This window comes from Dasypus novemcinctus, chromosome 16 (assembly GCF_030445035.2).
Source record: "Dasypus novemcinctus isolate mDasNov1 chromosome 16, mDasNov1.1.hap2, whole genome shotgun sequence".
In the NCBI taxonomy this organism is placed as follows: Eukaryota; Metazoa; Chordata; class Mammalia; order Cingulata; family Dasypodidae; genus Dasypus; species Dasypus novemcinctus.
This window is the reverse complement of record NC_080688.1, coordinates 81,956,369-81,971,556: the sequence shown is the minus strand read 5'-3', so window position 1 is coordinate 81,971,556 and position 15,188 is coordinate 81,956,369.

The window sequence follows — 15,188 nt, the reverse complement described above, 5'->3', positions numbered from 1 at the left end:
AGAATATGCCATCAACACTATTATTATTGTGAATTAGTCAAAGAAAAGTTAAATTTTACACATTTCTACTTTGCTATCATAGTGTGATGAGGTCTGCTTTTCTACTCTCAAAACCCCAGCTTAATCTTAGGTGTCTGTTTTTATTGCTGTCACACATCTATGTCAGACTTCCACTTCCTTCACAGTTGCAAGAGAGGCCTCTAAGGATAATGTGTGATTTCCCAGTGCTTAAGAAGGAAAATAAAGAGGTATATTATCCCTGATGATCACACAAGCAGGTTCTACTCAAGAGGAAATCATAGAAGTTGAAGATTAAAACTGTACCTGAAGATTCAAAGTTAGAGAAGTTAACATACTTAATTACTGCACCTTTGAAATCAATATATATTTGTTGTTTCATTACTTGAAAAAGTTATTCATCTTCCCACTTTCAAATATTGACAATTTGTTCTCCTTTTGGAAGAACTACTTTTTACTTCCATGAGTAAAAAACAACAATGAATTAAAATTTTAGCTCATATGTTCTCTAAATCTCTCTTCTACCTTTTCTGGAGATTTATTTGAGAGCAAATATTTCTCATCATATGCAATATCCACCTTCAACTTTATTTCACCTTCAAATATCCAGTAATAAAAACAATTTGAAAATTAGAAAGCAATACATATTTAACAGTGTAAAGGGATAAATTGATGCAGTGAATGAAGAAAATGTTGTTCACATATCCAGTTGGAAGGGTCATATTTGAAGAATTCATCCATCACTATTCAGTTAGTAAAGAAAGACTGAAAAGAGAAGAGCCTGCTGGAGTGAGGCAAGAGATAGTTTTGCACTTTGGGACAAGAAAGAATGTGAAAGGTAGGAAATTCTTGGAAAAATAGCTCAGAAAAAAAAAGAGCTTATCCTAGTAAGAGTATCAAAGCTATATGGTGAATGAGTGAAAATGTGTAATAGAGAATTTACTGACCTAAGACATCTCTGGAATAGAGACAAGTCCCTATAAGATCTCTAGAAAGGTTTTAAGATGATGAAAGTGATGGGCAAAGAAACATTTTAAGCAAACATATGCTCAATTTTGCATAATAAAATTGTTTGATTTAGGTCCATTTGAATTGTAATGATGTTCATTGAATTTACAAGTTCCTTTCTTTTGCAAGGGGCTTATAGAAATATTACTAAGTTCTTGTTCTCTATTTAATTTTTTCAAACTATTTATTCAACTATCCAATTCATAACAAATGCCTGAAGCTTAAGCCTAATGTTTATAAACTTTTCATTTCACAAGAGTTTTATTCGAATGTCAGAATTACCTCAAGGTATAAGCTGCGTAGGTGTTTCTTATTCATATACATTGTTGAACATAATAAACTCAATTTGACTGCTAAGCTTCAGGGCCAGTCTGATCCCCAAACATATAGGGAAGGGCAATTTTGCATAAAACGGAAAAAAAGGAACAAACAAACAGTTAAAAATAGAGCAATTATTAGGTATTGGACCAGCATCATTGATGTCAAGAGCTGAGATGACCCAAATAAAGTCTGCATCTTTTAGAATGGAATCTTTATTGGTTCCCCTTATACATGGCTTCTTCTATATCATAGTTCGGGCAGCTTTTGCAAGCATTGGGCTCAAATATTTCCAGATTCTCTTAAAAAGAAACAAAGAACATTATAAAAAAAAGTTTCCCTCCCTCAGTTCCAGTTTGAAAATTCTGTGGGGGTAATTGAGTAACTCTGATTGTCCTAGCTTGGGATCCATTTACACCAGGAAACTGGCCACTGTGGTCCTTGAGATGAGGTCAGGCAACACTCATGGGTACCATACAGTAATTGAGAGTGGAGGGGAGAATAACTACTTACAGAGTATTGGGGGAGGGGAGATTACCAGGATCAAAATGAGTGGGGGTTTCTCATTACATTGTTAGTTGAAAAGCTAAGTCAAACTCTGAATCTCGGCAGTTTGGTCCTCAAACTTCAGCAGGGGTCGAGCAGGTTTATAACCCCAATTTTCTGTCATTGGCTACTTCATTTCACCACAAGATAATAATAGTAATTGAGAAAAGACTTATTAATAAAGTGTGCTGATGTTTTACCTGGCCATTAGATTCTCTTTGATAGCCCACTGACTCAATTAAGGTTCTAAATAGTTATCTGCTGGATAGTCAAGGACTGAAATGAGTCAAAAGTTCATTTCTTCAATTATTTTTAAAATACACTTTTATTAGAGAAATTGTGAACTTACAGAGCAATCATGCACATGTGTGGAATTCCCATACAACACCCCTCCACCAACACACTACATTGCTGTGGAACATTTGTTACAAATTATGAGATAACATCATAAGATTATTTCTACTAACTGGTCTATAGGGTACATTTGGTATCCATATCCTCTATTATTAACATAGTACATCTTTGGCATTGATGAAAGAATATTACAATGTTGGTATTAACTATAGTCCATGGGTTACATTAACTGTATTTTTCCCATGCTTCTCCACATTCTGTCTACCTTGCAATAGTGATGTACATTTGTTCTAGTTCACAGAAGGACATTCTTGTATTTGTACTATTATCCACAATTCCCATCCACCTCTGGGTTTACTATGTGATTCAGTCCCTAGATTATTACAATATTATTTACATCCCTAGATTACCCTTTTTAGCCATGATCCCTAATAAACCTGCTTTTAGTTATACTCACTACAACTTATTACCATCAACTCTATCCATTTCCACACTATTACAGTCAAGTTAATTAGAACTTCTACATACATTAAGCATCCATAGTTCTTCTCAACCCTCCTCTTATCTCCTAATAACCTATACTTTAGGTTTTATTTTTATTTATTTTTTTAAAGATTTATTTACTTTTATTTCTCTCCCCTTCCCCTTGCACCCCAGATGTCTGCTCTCTGTGTCCATTTGCTCTGTGCTTCTCTGTGACTGCTTCTATCCTTATAGTGACACTGGGAATCTGTGTTTCTTTTTGTTGTGTCATCTTGTGTCAGCTCTCCATGTGTGCAGCACCATTCTTGGGCAGGCTGCACTTTCTTTCATGCTGGGCAGCTCTCCTTACAGGGTGCACTCCTTGCGCATGGGACTCTGCTATGCGGGGGACACCCCTGTGTGGCACAGCACTCCTTGCACACATCAGCACAGAGTATGGGCCAGCTCCACATGGGTCAGGAGGCCCTGGGTTTGAACCGAGGACCTCCCATGTGATAGGAGGATGCCCTATCCATTGGGCCACATCTGTTTCCCTACTTTGGGTTTTAAATCTATCTGTTTATTCTTTGTATCTAGTTGAAATTAGTGAGACAATGCAATATTTGTCCTTTTGTGTTTGGCTAATTTTACTTAGCATAATGTCTTCAAAATTCATCCATGTTATCATACATATCCCAATTTTACTTCTTCTTACAACAGCATAGTATTCCATTGTGTGTACATACCACATTTGTTTATCCATTCATCAGCTGATGAACACTTGTGTTGGTTCCATCTTTTGGCAATTGTGAATTACGCTGCTAAGAACATCAGTGTGCAAATGTCTGTTCGTGTCATAGTTTTCAGTTCTTCTGGATATATTCCTAGAAGAGGAATTGCTGGATCATATGGCAGCTCTATATTTAGCTTCCCAATGAAGCACCAAACTGTTTTCCCTATTGGCTGCACCATTTTGCTTTCCCACCAACAATGAAAGAGTGTTCCTATATCTCCATTCTCTCCAGCACTTACTGTTCTCTGTTGTTGTTGTTTTCTTAATAATGGCATTCTCTGTGGTGCAAGATGATTCTCATTGTCATTTTGATTTTTGTTTCCCTAATAGCTAGTGATATTAAACATTATTTTTCATGTGCTTTTTGGCCTTTTGTGTTTCTTCTTTGGAGAAATGTCTATTTAAGCTATTTGCACATTTTAAAATTGGATTGCTTCCTCTTTTATTGTTGAGTTGTATGATATCCTTATATAGAATGGAAATCAGACCCTTATTGGATATGTGATTTCCAAATATTTTCTCCCATTGAGTGGGCCGCCTTTTCACCTTCTTGAGGAAGTCCTTTGAATCACAAAAGTGTTTAAGTTTGAAGAGGTCCCACTTATCCATATTTTCTTTCATAGATTGTGCTTTTGGTGTGATGTTTAAGAACACACCACCTGGACTGGAAGATGTTTTCCTACATTTTCTTCTAGGAACTTTATGAAGCTAGGGGTCCTCTTTCTTTCTTTTGCCTGTGGATATCCAGTTCTCTCAGCACCATTTGTTGAATAGACTGCTCTGCTCCACCTGGGTAGGTTGGACAGCCTTGTCAAAAATCACCTGATCATAGATGTGAAGATCTGTTTCAGAACCATTAATTTTGTGTCTATTTTTATGCCAGTAACATGCTGTTGTTACTGTTAACCTTCTGTAGCTAGATAATATAATTTAAAATCCAGAAGTGAGAGCCCTCCAAATTCCTGCTCTTCTTTTTTCAGATGTTTCTGGCTATTTGGGTCCCCTTACCCTTCCAAATAATTTTGATAATTGTGTTTTCCATTTCTTTAAAAAATGCTGGTGGAAGTTTCATTGGAAACACATTGAATTATTGTATCATTTTGTATAGATTTGATATATTAATGATATTTATTCTTCCAATCTATGAACATAGAATGTTTTTCCATTTATTTAGGTCTTTTTTGCATTTGTTTTAGCAATGCATTGTAGTTTTCTTAAAACTAGTGCTTTTCATCCCTGTTAGGTTTGTTCCTAAATATTTGATTCTTTTAGTTGCTGTTGTAAGTGGAATTTTTTTCCTGACTTCCTCCTCAGATTGTTCATTACTAGTGTACAGAAACATTAATGATATTTGCATATTAATCTTATTTTCTGCCACTCAGCTGAAATCATTTATTAGCTTTATCAACTCTCTTGTAGATGTTTGGGGACTATTCTAGGTATAGAATCATATCATCTATGCATAGCACAAGTTTTATTTCTTCCTCTCCAATTTGAATGCCTCTTATTATTTTTCCTTGCCTGATTGCTCTAGCTAGAACCTCTAGCACTATATTTAACAACAGTGGTGACAGTGGGCATCTTTGTCTTGTCCCTGATCTCAACAGGAAAGCTTTCAGTCTTTTACCATTGAGTACAATGTTAAATGTGGGTTTTTCCTATGTGGCCTTTTTCATATTGAGAAAGTTTCCTTCAATTCCTTTCTTTTGTAGTATTTTTTATCAAGAAAGGATGCTGTATTTTGTAAAATGCCTTTCCTGCATCAATCAATAGGATCATGTCATTTGTCTTCTTTTATTTATTAATGTGGTTATTATGCTGATTGATTTCCTTGTGTTGAACCACCCTTACATGCCTGGTATAAACCCACTTGATCATGATGAATAGTTATTTTAATATGTTGTTGAATTTGATTAGAAAGTATTTTGCTGAGGATTTTTGCACCTGTTTCATTAGGAATATGGGTGTGTAATCTTTTCTTGTAATATCTTTATCTGTCTTTGGTATTGGCATAACATTGACTTCATAGAATGAGTCTCATAACATTCTTTCTTGTTCAATTTTTGTGAACCATTTGAGAAAATTGGTATTAACCTTTGTGTGCTTAGTAAAACTCAGCTGTGAAACCATCTGGTACTGGGTTTTTGATTTTGGGAAGTTGTTTGATAACTATTTCTATTACTTGTGATTGGCTTGCTGAGGTCTTGTATTTCTTCTAGAGTCATTGTAGGTTGTTCATACATTCCTAGGAATTGTCCATTTCATCTACATTGTCTAGTTTCTTGGCATAAAGTTAATCATAATATCCACTTATGATCTCTTTTATTTCTGCGGGATCAGTTGTAATGTCCCTGTTTTCATTTTTTTAATTTTATATATTTGCATATTTCTCACTTCTTTCTTTGTCAGTCTAGCTAAGAGTTTGGTGATTTTGCTAATAAAATAATCTTATATTTTTTAAATTCTGTCTCCTGCTTTTCTGTTCTCAATTTCATTTATTTCTACTCTGATCTTTGTTATTTCATTCCTTCTGCTTGCTTTGGGAATAGTTTGCTGTTCTCTTTCTAATTCCTCCAGCTGTGTAGTTAGGTCATTGGTTTTTGCTCTTTTTTCTTTTATAATGTAAACACTAAGGGCTATAAATTTCTCTCTCCTCACTGCCTTCACTGCATCCCGTAGGTACTTATATATTGTGTACTCATATTCATTTTTTCAAGATATTTATTGATTTTTCTTGCAACTTCTTCTTTGAACCACTGATTATTTAAGAATATGTTATTTAATCTCCATATATTTGTGAATTTTCCATTTTTCTGCCTATTGTTGATTTCAGACTTTATCCCTTTACGATCAGAAAAATTGCTTTGTAGAACTTCATCTTGTTGAATTTACTGAGAATTGCTTTGTGACCCATCATATGTTCTCTCTTAAATAAAGAGCAATAAGCACTTGAGAAGAATGTATAATCTACTGTTTTGGGGTGTAATGATCTATATATGTCCATTAGGTTTATTACATTTACCATATTATGCACACTCTCTGTTGTTGTTTCTTTTAATTGATCCTCTGCCAGGATATTCTGTCCAATGCTGAGAGTGGTGTATTGAAGTCTCCAACTATTATGGTAGAGACATCTATTTCTCCTTTCAGTTTTGCCAATGTTTGCCTCATGTAATTTGGGCCATCCTGGTTAGATTCATGTACATTTATGATTGCTATTTCTTCCTTATGAATTGTTCCTTTTATTAATATATAATGGCCTTTCTTTTCTCTTATAACAGTTTTGCTTTTAAAGTTGATTTCATCCAACATAAATATAGCTATTCCAACTCTTTATGGTTACTACATGCATGGAATATCTTTTCCAGACTTTTGCTTTAAAAATATTGACATCCTTGTGTCTAAGGTGAGTCTCTTATAGATAACATATGGATGGCTCTTATTTTCTTAAACATTTTGCCAGTCTGTGTCTTCTAATTGGGAAATTTAAACCATTAAAACTAGATGCTATTACTGTAAAGACCTTTCTTAATTCACCCATTTTGACCTTTGAGTTTTATCTATCATGTTTTTTTCCACCACTCTTTTTATGCTTTTAGTTACTTTTATTGATACAATCTTCATTTCTAGATTGTCTTCCAAGGCTGTCTCTCCTATCTTTTCTTTTCAGGCTGTAGCACTCCCTTTAGTATTTCCTGCAAAACTGGTCTCTTGGTTACAAACTCTCTCAGTTTTTTTTATCTGTGAATATTGTAAACTTGCTCTCATATTTGAAAGACAGTCTTGCCAGGTATGAGGTTCTTGGCTGAAACTTGCAGTATCTTAGATATAACATACCACTGCCTTTTTGCTTCTATGGTTTCTGATGAGAAATCAGCACTTAATCTTATTGGGTGTCCCTTGTATGTGATGCATCACTTTTGTCTTACTGCTCTCAGAAGTCTCTCTTTGTCTTTGGCATTTGATATTCTGATTTGTAAGTGTCTCAGTGTAGGTCTATTTGGATTCATTCAGATGGGAGTATATTGCACTTCTACATGGTTATCTATGTCCTTCAATAGAGTTGGGAAGTTTTCAGCCATTATTTCTTCAAATATTACTTCTGCCCCTTTTTCCTTCTCTTCTATTTCTCGGGCTTCCAAGACACATATAACTACATGTCTTTTGTATCATGTATTTCCCTGAGACCAACTCAATTTTTTCCATTCTTTTCTTATCTGTTTTTTTGAATGTTTCCTTTCAGAGGACATGTGTTCAAGTTCACTGATCCCTTCTCAAAAGCTGTTATATGCCTCCAGTTATTTTTAATTTCATTTATTGTGCCTTTCATTCCCATCAGATCTGCTATTTTTCTATGTATGCTTTCAAATTCTTCTTTGTGCTTACCCAATGTCTTCTTAATATCCTTAGTCTATTTAGTCATCTCATTGAATTTATTAGGGAGATTTGTTTAAACATCTATGATTAGTCATTTCAACTCTTTATGTCATCTAGAGGCTTATCTTATTCATCTGATGGAGCCATATCTTCCTGTTTCTTAATATGGGTAGTAATTTTTTGTTGGTGTCTTGGCATCTGGTGTATAAGATGTATTTATTCTGGGTGCAGTTTCTGTCTTTAGTTTAGGGCTTTCTTGCCATTTCTCTCTTACTGGTTGTGTTGTGGAGGGGAAGATGTGGTTGGTACAGTAGGCAGTGGAGGCTGAAGCTGTCCCCATTGCCCCAGAAACTGATGAAGCTTCTCTGATCTTTCTCCTTTGACAAAGGGAAGAGACAGAGTCACAACAGTGTGTAGTAATCCAAGCCATGCAGGACAAGACCTTTCCAAGAGAGACTTAAGAACACTTACTCTTCTTTTGCCTGGGTGGGGATGGAGCTGCAGATGTGGGCAGCAAATTAAGCCATTCAGGTCAAAACTGACCATAGTTGACCAGGTAGACTAATGTAGCTCCATTCCTCCACCTTCCCTGACAGAAGTGGTGATGGACCCTCTGGAGTGCCCAACAATCTAATCTGTTTGGGCCAAAATTGCCTGAAGTTGCCCTGAGAGCCTGATGGAGTTCTGTCCCTTCTGCCCTTTAAGTGGTAAGTATGGAACCATAGACACCCAGAAAATTAGTCCATGCAGGTCAAAGTCACCTGTAGTTGTCCTGAGAGACTGAGGAAACCCAGTTCCCCTACTTTACTATTGCAGGGCAGGGATGGAGCCACAAGTGTTCCAAGTTTCCAATCTGCGTGGGTGGAAAGAACCTGCAGTTGCCCAGAGAAGTTGGGAATCACCAACCCCCTTCTATCCTATGGGCAGGACAGGGGTGAAGCCCTTTGCTCTCAACAAACCAGTCTGTGTAGGTTGAAAGCATCTGCAGTTGGCCAAAGAGGCTGAGAAACACAGCTCCCCTTCTAACCTACTGGGAGGCAGGGATGGAGCTACAGGTATCCAAGTATCCAGTCTGTGCAGGCTGGAATTTCCATACTTGTCCAAAAGCTAAAGAAATACCAACATCATTCCTATCCTATGGAGGGGTAGGAATGGAATTGAAGATGCTCAACAAAATATTCTGTGTGCACTGAAAGCACTTACAGTTGCCCAGAGAGGCCAGGGAAATGCAGTTCTCATCCTATCCTTTGGGGAAGGGTGATGGAGTCCCAGGTGTCCGGCTATTCAGTCTGTGCCAACTGAAAGAGCCTACAGTTGCCACAAGCTGGTGCAGGTCCTACTTACTTCCACCCTATCAGAGGTGGGCCTGGTGCTCAATTATCTTTTTTTTTTTTTGCTTAAAATGACTCCTTTAAGAAAGTGGACTTAACTCAGTGGTTGGGGCGTCTGCCTACCACATGGGAGGTCCACAGTTCAAACCCCGGGCCTCCTTGACCGGTGTGGAGCTGGCCCATGTGCAGTGCTGATGCATGCAGGGAGTGCCGCACCATGCGGGGGTGTCCCCTGCGTGGGGGAGCCCTGAGCACAAGGAGTGCGTGCCTTAGGGAGAGCCGCCCAGCGCAAAGGAGGGTGCAGCCTGCCCAGGAGTGGCATCGCACACACAGAGAGCTGACACAACAAGATGACGCAACCAAAAGAAACACAGATTCCCGTGCAGCTGACAACAACAGAAGCGGATAAAGAACACACAGCAAATAGACACAGGGAACAGACAACTGGGGCGGGGGAGGAGAGAAGAGGAGATAAATAAATAAATAAATAAATCTTTTAAAAAAATGACTCCCTTAAGTCAATATATATTCAGGTAATTCAAGGCTTTCTTCAGCACTTTTTGCCCAATTTTTCATAGATTTTATTGCACAATGGGTGCAAACAGTGTGCTACTTGCTCCCAGAGGGTGAAACTAATGTCTAATTGAGTCTAAAATACTTTGAAGCATTTAATGTTGACAACAAGTGAGGCTGACACCCCAGGAGACTCACAATAAAGATGTTAGAGTTTGTGAATAACAAACTAATTCACAGATGGGAATTTAATATGTTTGATATTGAATCTGAAAATATTAATGCAAAGATATATTTTCAAGTTGATAATCAGGCAAAAAATAAAACTCATTCCCCAGACTAATGACCAAAAGAAAACCTTTAAGTCTGATGTAAATTTTTCTTTTAAAAAATGTTCCTTTGTCTAAATGCAGTGACCAGGATAACCCTTTTTATTGTTATTAAAAAACAATTGTAAAAATGTTTTATGACCTCTGTCTCCATTAACATACTCCTAACTATTTCCTAGTCCATCGAAATCACAAAAGAAAATGAAAGGAACATTTAGATGCTGTCATTAATTTTCTGTCTCACAAAAAGTGGCTATCTACCTTCTAAATTATTGGTGCATTTTGTATCCTAAACAGAAGAAAATTACTAACTTGGAGTCCTCCAAAAGAACACTTTTCATGGTACAACTGTTGCTAGGATCTAAAATGGTATCACAGTACAACTAAACAATCTAAGAACATTTGGGTTCACAAATTAGGCACAAATAAGAAAATTGTCTCTTTAAGAATGTTTACTAATTCCAATAATTTGCCTATGGATATATGCTCTATAATTAATATTTTACATCTTAGAGAATATACTTCTTGTTTTATTGTCACTGTATTCTCCCAAATACATATAAAGATAGATAACTTGGGTTATATAAAGTAATTATAATAACATGGTGAAAATGTTCAGAAGTTGGAACAAGGATATATGTAGCATAACTACTTCATCAAAAATTTAACACAATACAATATTAATTCCACAGTTAAAAGCAATATTTGTCCACAATATAGATATCAATATCACTCATTCCCTACTCAATAAAGAAATACCAAAGTAAATTACAACTTTCTTTATGATTAGTGAAGACTAAAGTTTTGTGTATGTGAAAAATAGTGAATCAAAATTCCAAACTTAAAGAATTTATACAAACTGTATAAATATATAAATAATCATTATATAAATATTGTATAGAAAGGTAAATTGAAACATAGAATGCTTGGACTTCCAATATGGGGAAAATTATATTTAGTTGGGGAGAATAGGATTATAAACATCTCTTCCTTGGCTGGTTTGTGAAAACCTAAAGAATTCATGTGATTTCAGTAAGTGGAGATGGGCTGAAGAAAAATTAAACAAATGAAGCAGCTTGAGAACAGACAGAAGTGTCAAAATTGTAGGTCATAGGAAAGGGCATGTCTACCAGTTTTGCTGAGATAAGGAATATGCTGGGAAATAATAATAGAAAAGGTGGAAAAGAAGAGTGGAATTTCCCTAGGTTGGTTCATATATATTACGGATTGTCATGAGCATATAAACAATATTAGTGACACTGCCTAGTTTAGCTCACTTTTAAATTTTTCACATTATTTTTAGTTATTTTTGTTCTTTTTTACAATAAAGTATCAGCTTTATAGTGGCAGTCATTAGGAAAATGGGATTCATGAGCAGAAAAATTTAATTTGCAAAAATATTTATTAAGCACACATGTTCTATAAAAATAAGAATATATATGTACCTTCTAAGTAAGAATATATATATATATATATACACACACACACATATGTTTGTATTTATTTTTGGATTAAAGCAGAAAATATATGAGTATTTATTGGTCAAATCAAAATGCAAAGTACCTCAATCTCAAATGTTTAAATGTTTTCAGACATAAGATTTACTAACAATAATCCATATATTTTGAGTAATGAAAGGGACATATAAAACAATTGAGTGGGAGCCAATCATTGTGATTATTCAGCTGCTGGGAAGGTATCAATAATACCATTCATGACTACTATTGAATTCAATCTGGTAGATGCAAATCAGAATTTTACAAATACTACATATTAAACAGATGTATTTTCTTCCAGGTGTAAAGTTTATAGAAGAAAAGAGTATTTCCAATCTTGTTTACTTTCTATTTGAACAATTCCCAATGAAAATAAATTTTCACTAAGTTGCATCTTGATATTTTCATGGCTTAAGTTTCTCTTAATGCTGTCTCAAGTAAGTTTATGAAATATTCTGCTTTATTTTTCTCTGGGAGGCTTAGAGTTTATGTCGAATTTCAAAAGGTAAAAAATATCACAAAAAAAATTAACCTCAAATTAAACAAAACTTCATGGTACAATGCTTTTTCCAAACAGTAAAGAGAACACTATTTAATATACAACCATGCAATCATATTGCATGTTTCTCCAATATGACAGAATAAGGTAGAAGCTTGTATACACAATTAACATCTCCCAAGAAATTTATTTTCCAAGGTTTCATGGAAAGACAAATATACTTTTCTCTGATATAATCATAAATATATTAGTAAATGTAAGTTGTTTCATGAACATGTTCATTTTCTATGAAATATAATATGATCTTTCTTCCTTGATGATGCCAAAGAAGAGACAGAATGTGATACGGGTTTTGGTAGTTTGTTTCCCATTATACTAGATACTGATTATTTTACTGAAAAAGAGGCACATACACATGTGTGTATGTGTACTAACATACACATATGCATGTGTGTATGTGTACTAACATACACATATGCATGTGTGTATGTTAGTTTTTGGCAGTTCAGCAAGACTAGAAAGGGTGGAAGTATCTACATGAAAATAAATCAGTCTTCCTTGCATAATAGTTTAAGGATCACATATCCAACCCCTGCTATACTATTATGCACTAAATAAACACTTGTTGCTTGATCTTAAATCAAATTTCCCTACTCTCCTTTGCTATACTAATTTCTTCATCAAAGCCCTTCATTAGCTTTTTTTTTGAGTGTCCATGTTCACTTTATTAGGGGTGAATCAGATATTTATAGACAGCAGGGTACCACTGTACAGTCATCATCTTTTTTCCCCTTCATTTTATTTTTAAAGAAGCTTTAGATTACATAAATGTAAAATTGAAAATACACAGGATTCCCATATACCCTAGCCCCTCCCCGTTCCACACTTTTCCCCATTAACAACATCTTTCATTATGTGGTACATGTGTTACAATTGATGAACACATATTGAAGGACTACTACTAAACATGATCTACAGTTTACATTATGGTTTACATTTTGCACCACACAACTTTATACATTTTCACGAATTGTGTAATGGCCTGTCTCCATCATTGCAATGTTATACAGAACAAATGCAGCACATATATATATATATATATATATATATATATATATATATATATATATATATATATATATAACTAAGTTAAGTTTGAATATTATACCAATACTGAAAAATCTTGGGAGGAAATCAAGAAAGAAATCCATTTACAATAGCAACTAAAAGAATCAAATATCTAGGAAAAAATTAATTAAATATGTAAAGACTTATACACAGAAAAGTACATAATGTTGTTAAAGTAAATCCAAGAAGACCTAAATAAATGGAAGATTATTCCCTGTTCATGGATTGGAAGACTAAATATTATCAAGATGTCTATCCTACCAAATTGATTCACAAATTTTATACAATCCCAATAAAAATTACAAGAGCATTTTTTTACTGAATTAGAAAAGCTAATTATGAAATGTATTTGGAAGGGAAGGGGCCCTGAATAGTCAAAATATTTTGAGAAAGAAAATTGAAATTGGATGAATCATGCTACCTGACCTAATCATACTCATGAAGTTACTGAGGTCAAAATTGTATAGCATTGGCACAAGGAAGGACATGCTGATGAATGGAACTGAATTGAGAGTTCTTATATAGACCCTCACATATACAGTCAACTGATAATAGGCAAGATCACCAAGCCCACTAAACTGGGAAATAATAGTCTCTTTAACAAATGGTGCTGAGAGAATGGGATATCCACATCCAACAGAATGAGAGAGGATCACCATCTCATACTCTATAATAAAATTAACTCAAATTGGATCAAAGATGTAAAGATAAAAGCCAAAACCATAAAGTTTCTAGGAGATAATATAGAGAAGCAACTATGAGATGTTGTACTAGGAAATGATTTCATAAACTTTACACCTTAAGTATGAGCAATGAAAGAAAAAAACATATGAATGAGACCTTTCAAAGTTAAAAAAAAAAAAACACTTTTGTGTTTCAAAGAAGTTTGCCAAGAAAGTGAAAAGACAGCCTATTTAATGGGAGAAAATATTTGGGAACCATTTATACAATAAAGGCCTAGTATCCAGCATATATAAAAAATCCTACATTTCCCAAATAAAAAGACAAACAATCAGTTTAAAATTGGGCAAGAAATTTGAATATACGCTTTCCCAAAGAAGAAATACAAATGGCTAAAAAGCACATGAAAAGGTGCTGGACCTTACTAGCTATTCAGGAAATGCAAATCAAAACTACAATGTGATATCATCTTACACCTTTTAGACTGGTGGCTATTAAAATAACGACAGAGAACTACAAGTGTTAGAGAGGATGTTGAGGAAAGGGAACCTCATCTACTGTGGTGGGAATGTAGAATGGTGCAGTCATTTTGGAGGATGGCTTGACAGTTCCTTAGGAAGCTAAATAAGAACTTTCATATGATCCAGCAATCCCGCTGCTGGGAATATACCCAGAAGAATCAAAAACAGGGAGATGAACAGATATGTGCCCACTGGTTGCCATAGCAGTATTATTTGCTATTGCACAAAGTTGGAAGCAACCCAAGGGTCCACCAATAGATGAATGGATAGGCAAATTGTGGTATATACATACAATGCAATATTACTCATCTGTAAGAAGGAATGAAGTATTCACACATGGGACAAGTTAGATAAACTTTGAAGAACTCATGTTGAGTGAAGTAAGCCAGACACTGAATGACAAATATTACATGACCTCACTGATATTACTTTAGCAAAGTGAGCAGACTCACAGAGGCAGAATCTGAATGATAGGTTATCAGGAGGCAGAAAGGGAGTAGAGTGTGTTGAGCCAATGTTCAATATGGGCAAAACTTATAAGGTGGAAGGGTTGTTTTGGCAGCAGATGGGGGTGATAGTGGTAAAGTGATACGAGTGAAGTTGATGGTACTTTACTGTGTGGGTGAGCTGGGTGGCAGGGTGTTTTGCTGGACTATCAGTAGAACACAGCAGAGGGCTAGAGGAAGGAACAGATGAACTCAGGGAATGTGTAAATCTGTGGTCCTCCATTAGTTTTTTTTTATTTTTTTAATTTTTATTGAAGTATATCATTCATACATGAACATGCATAAGTCTATAGTAAAGATTGTTAACT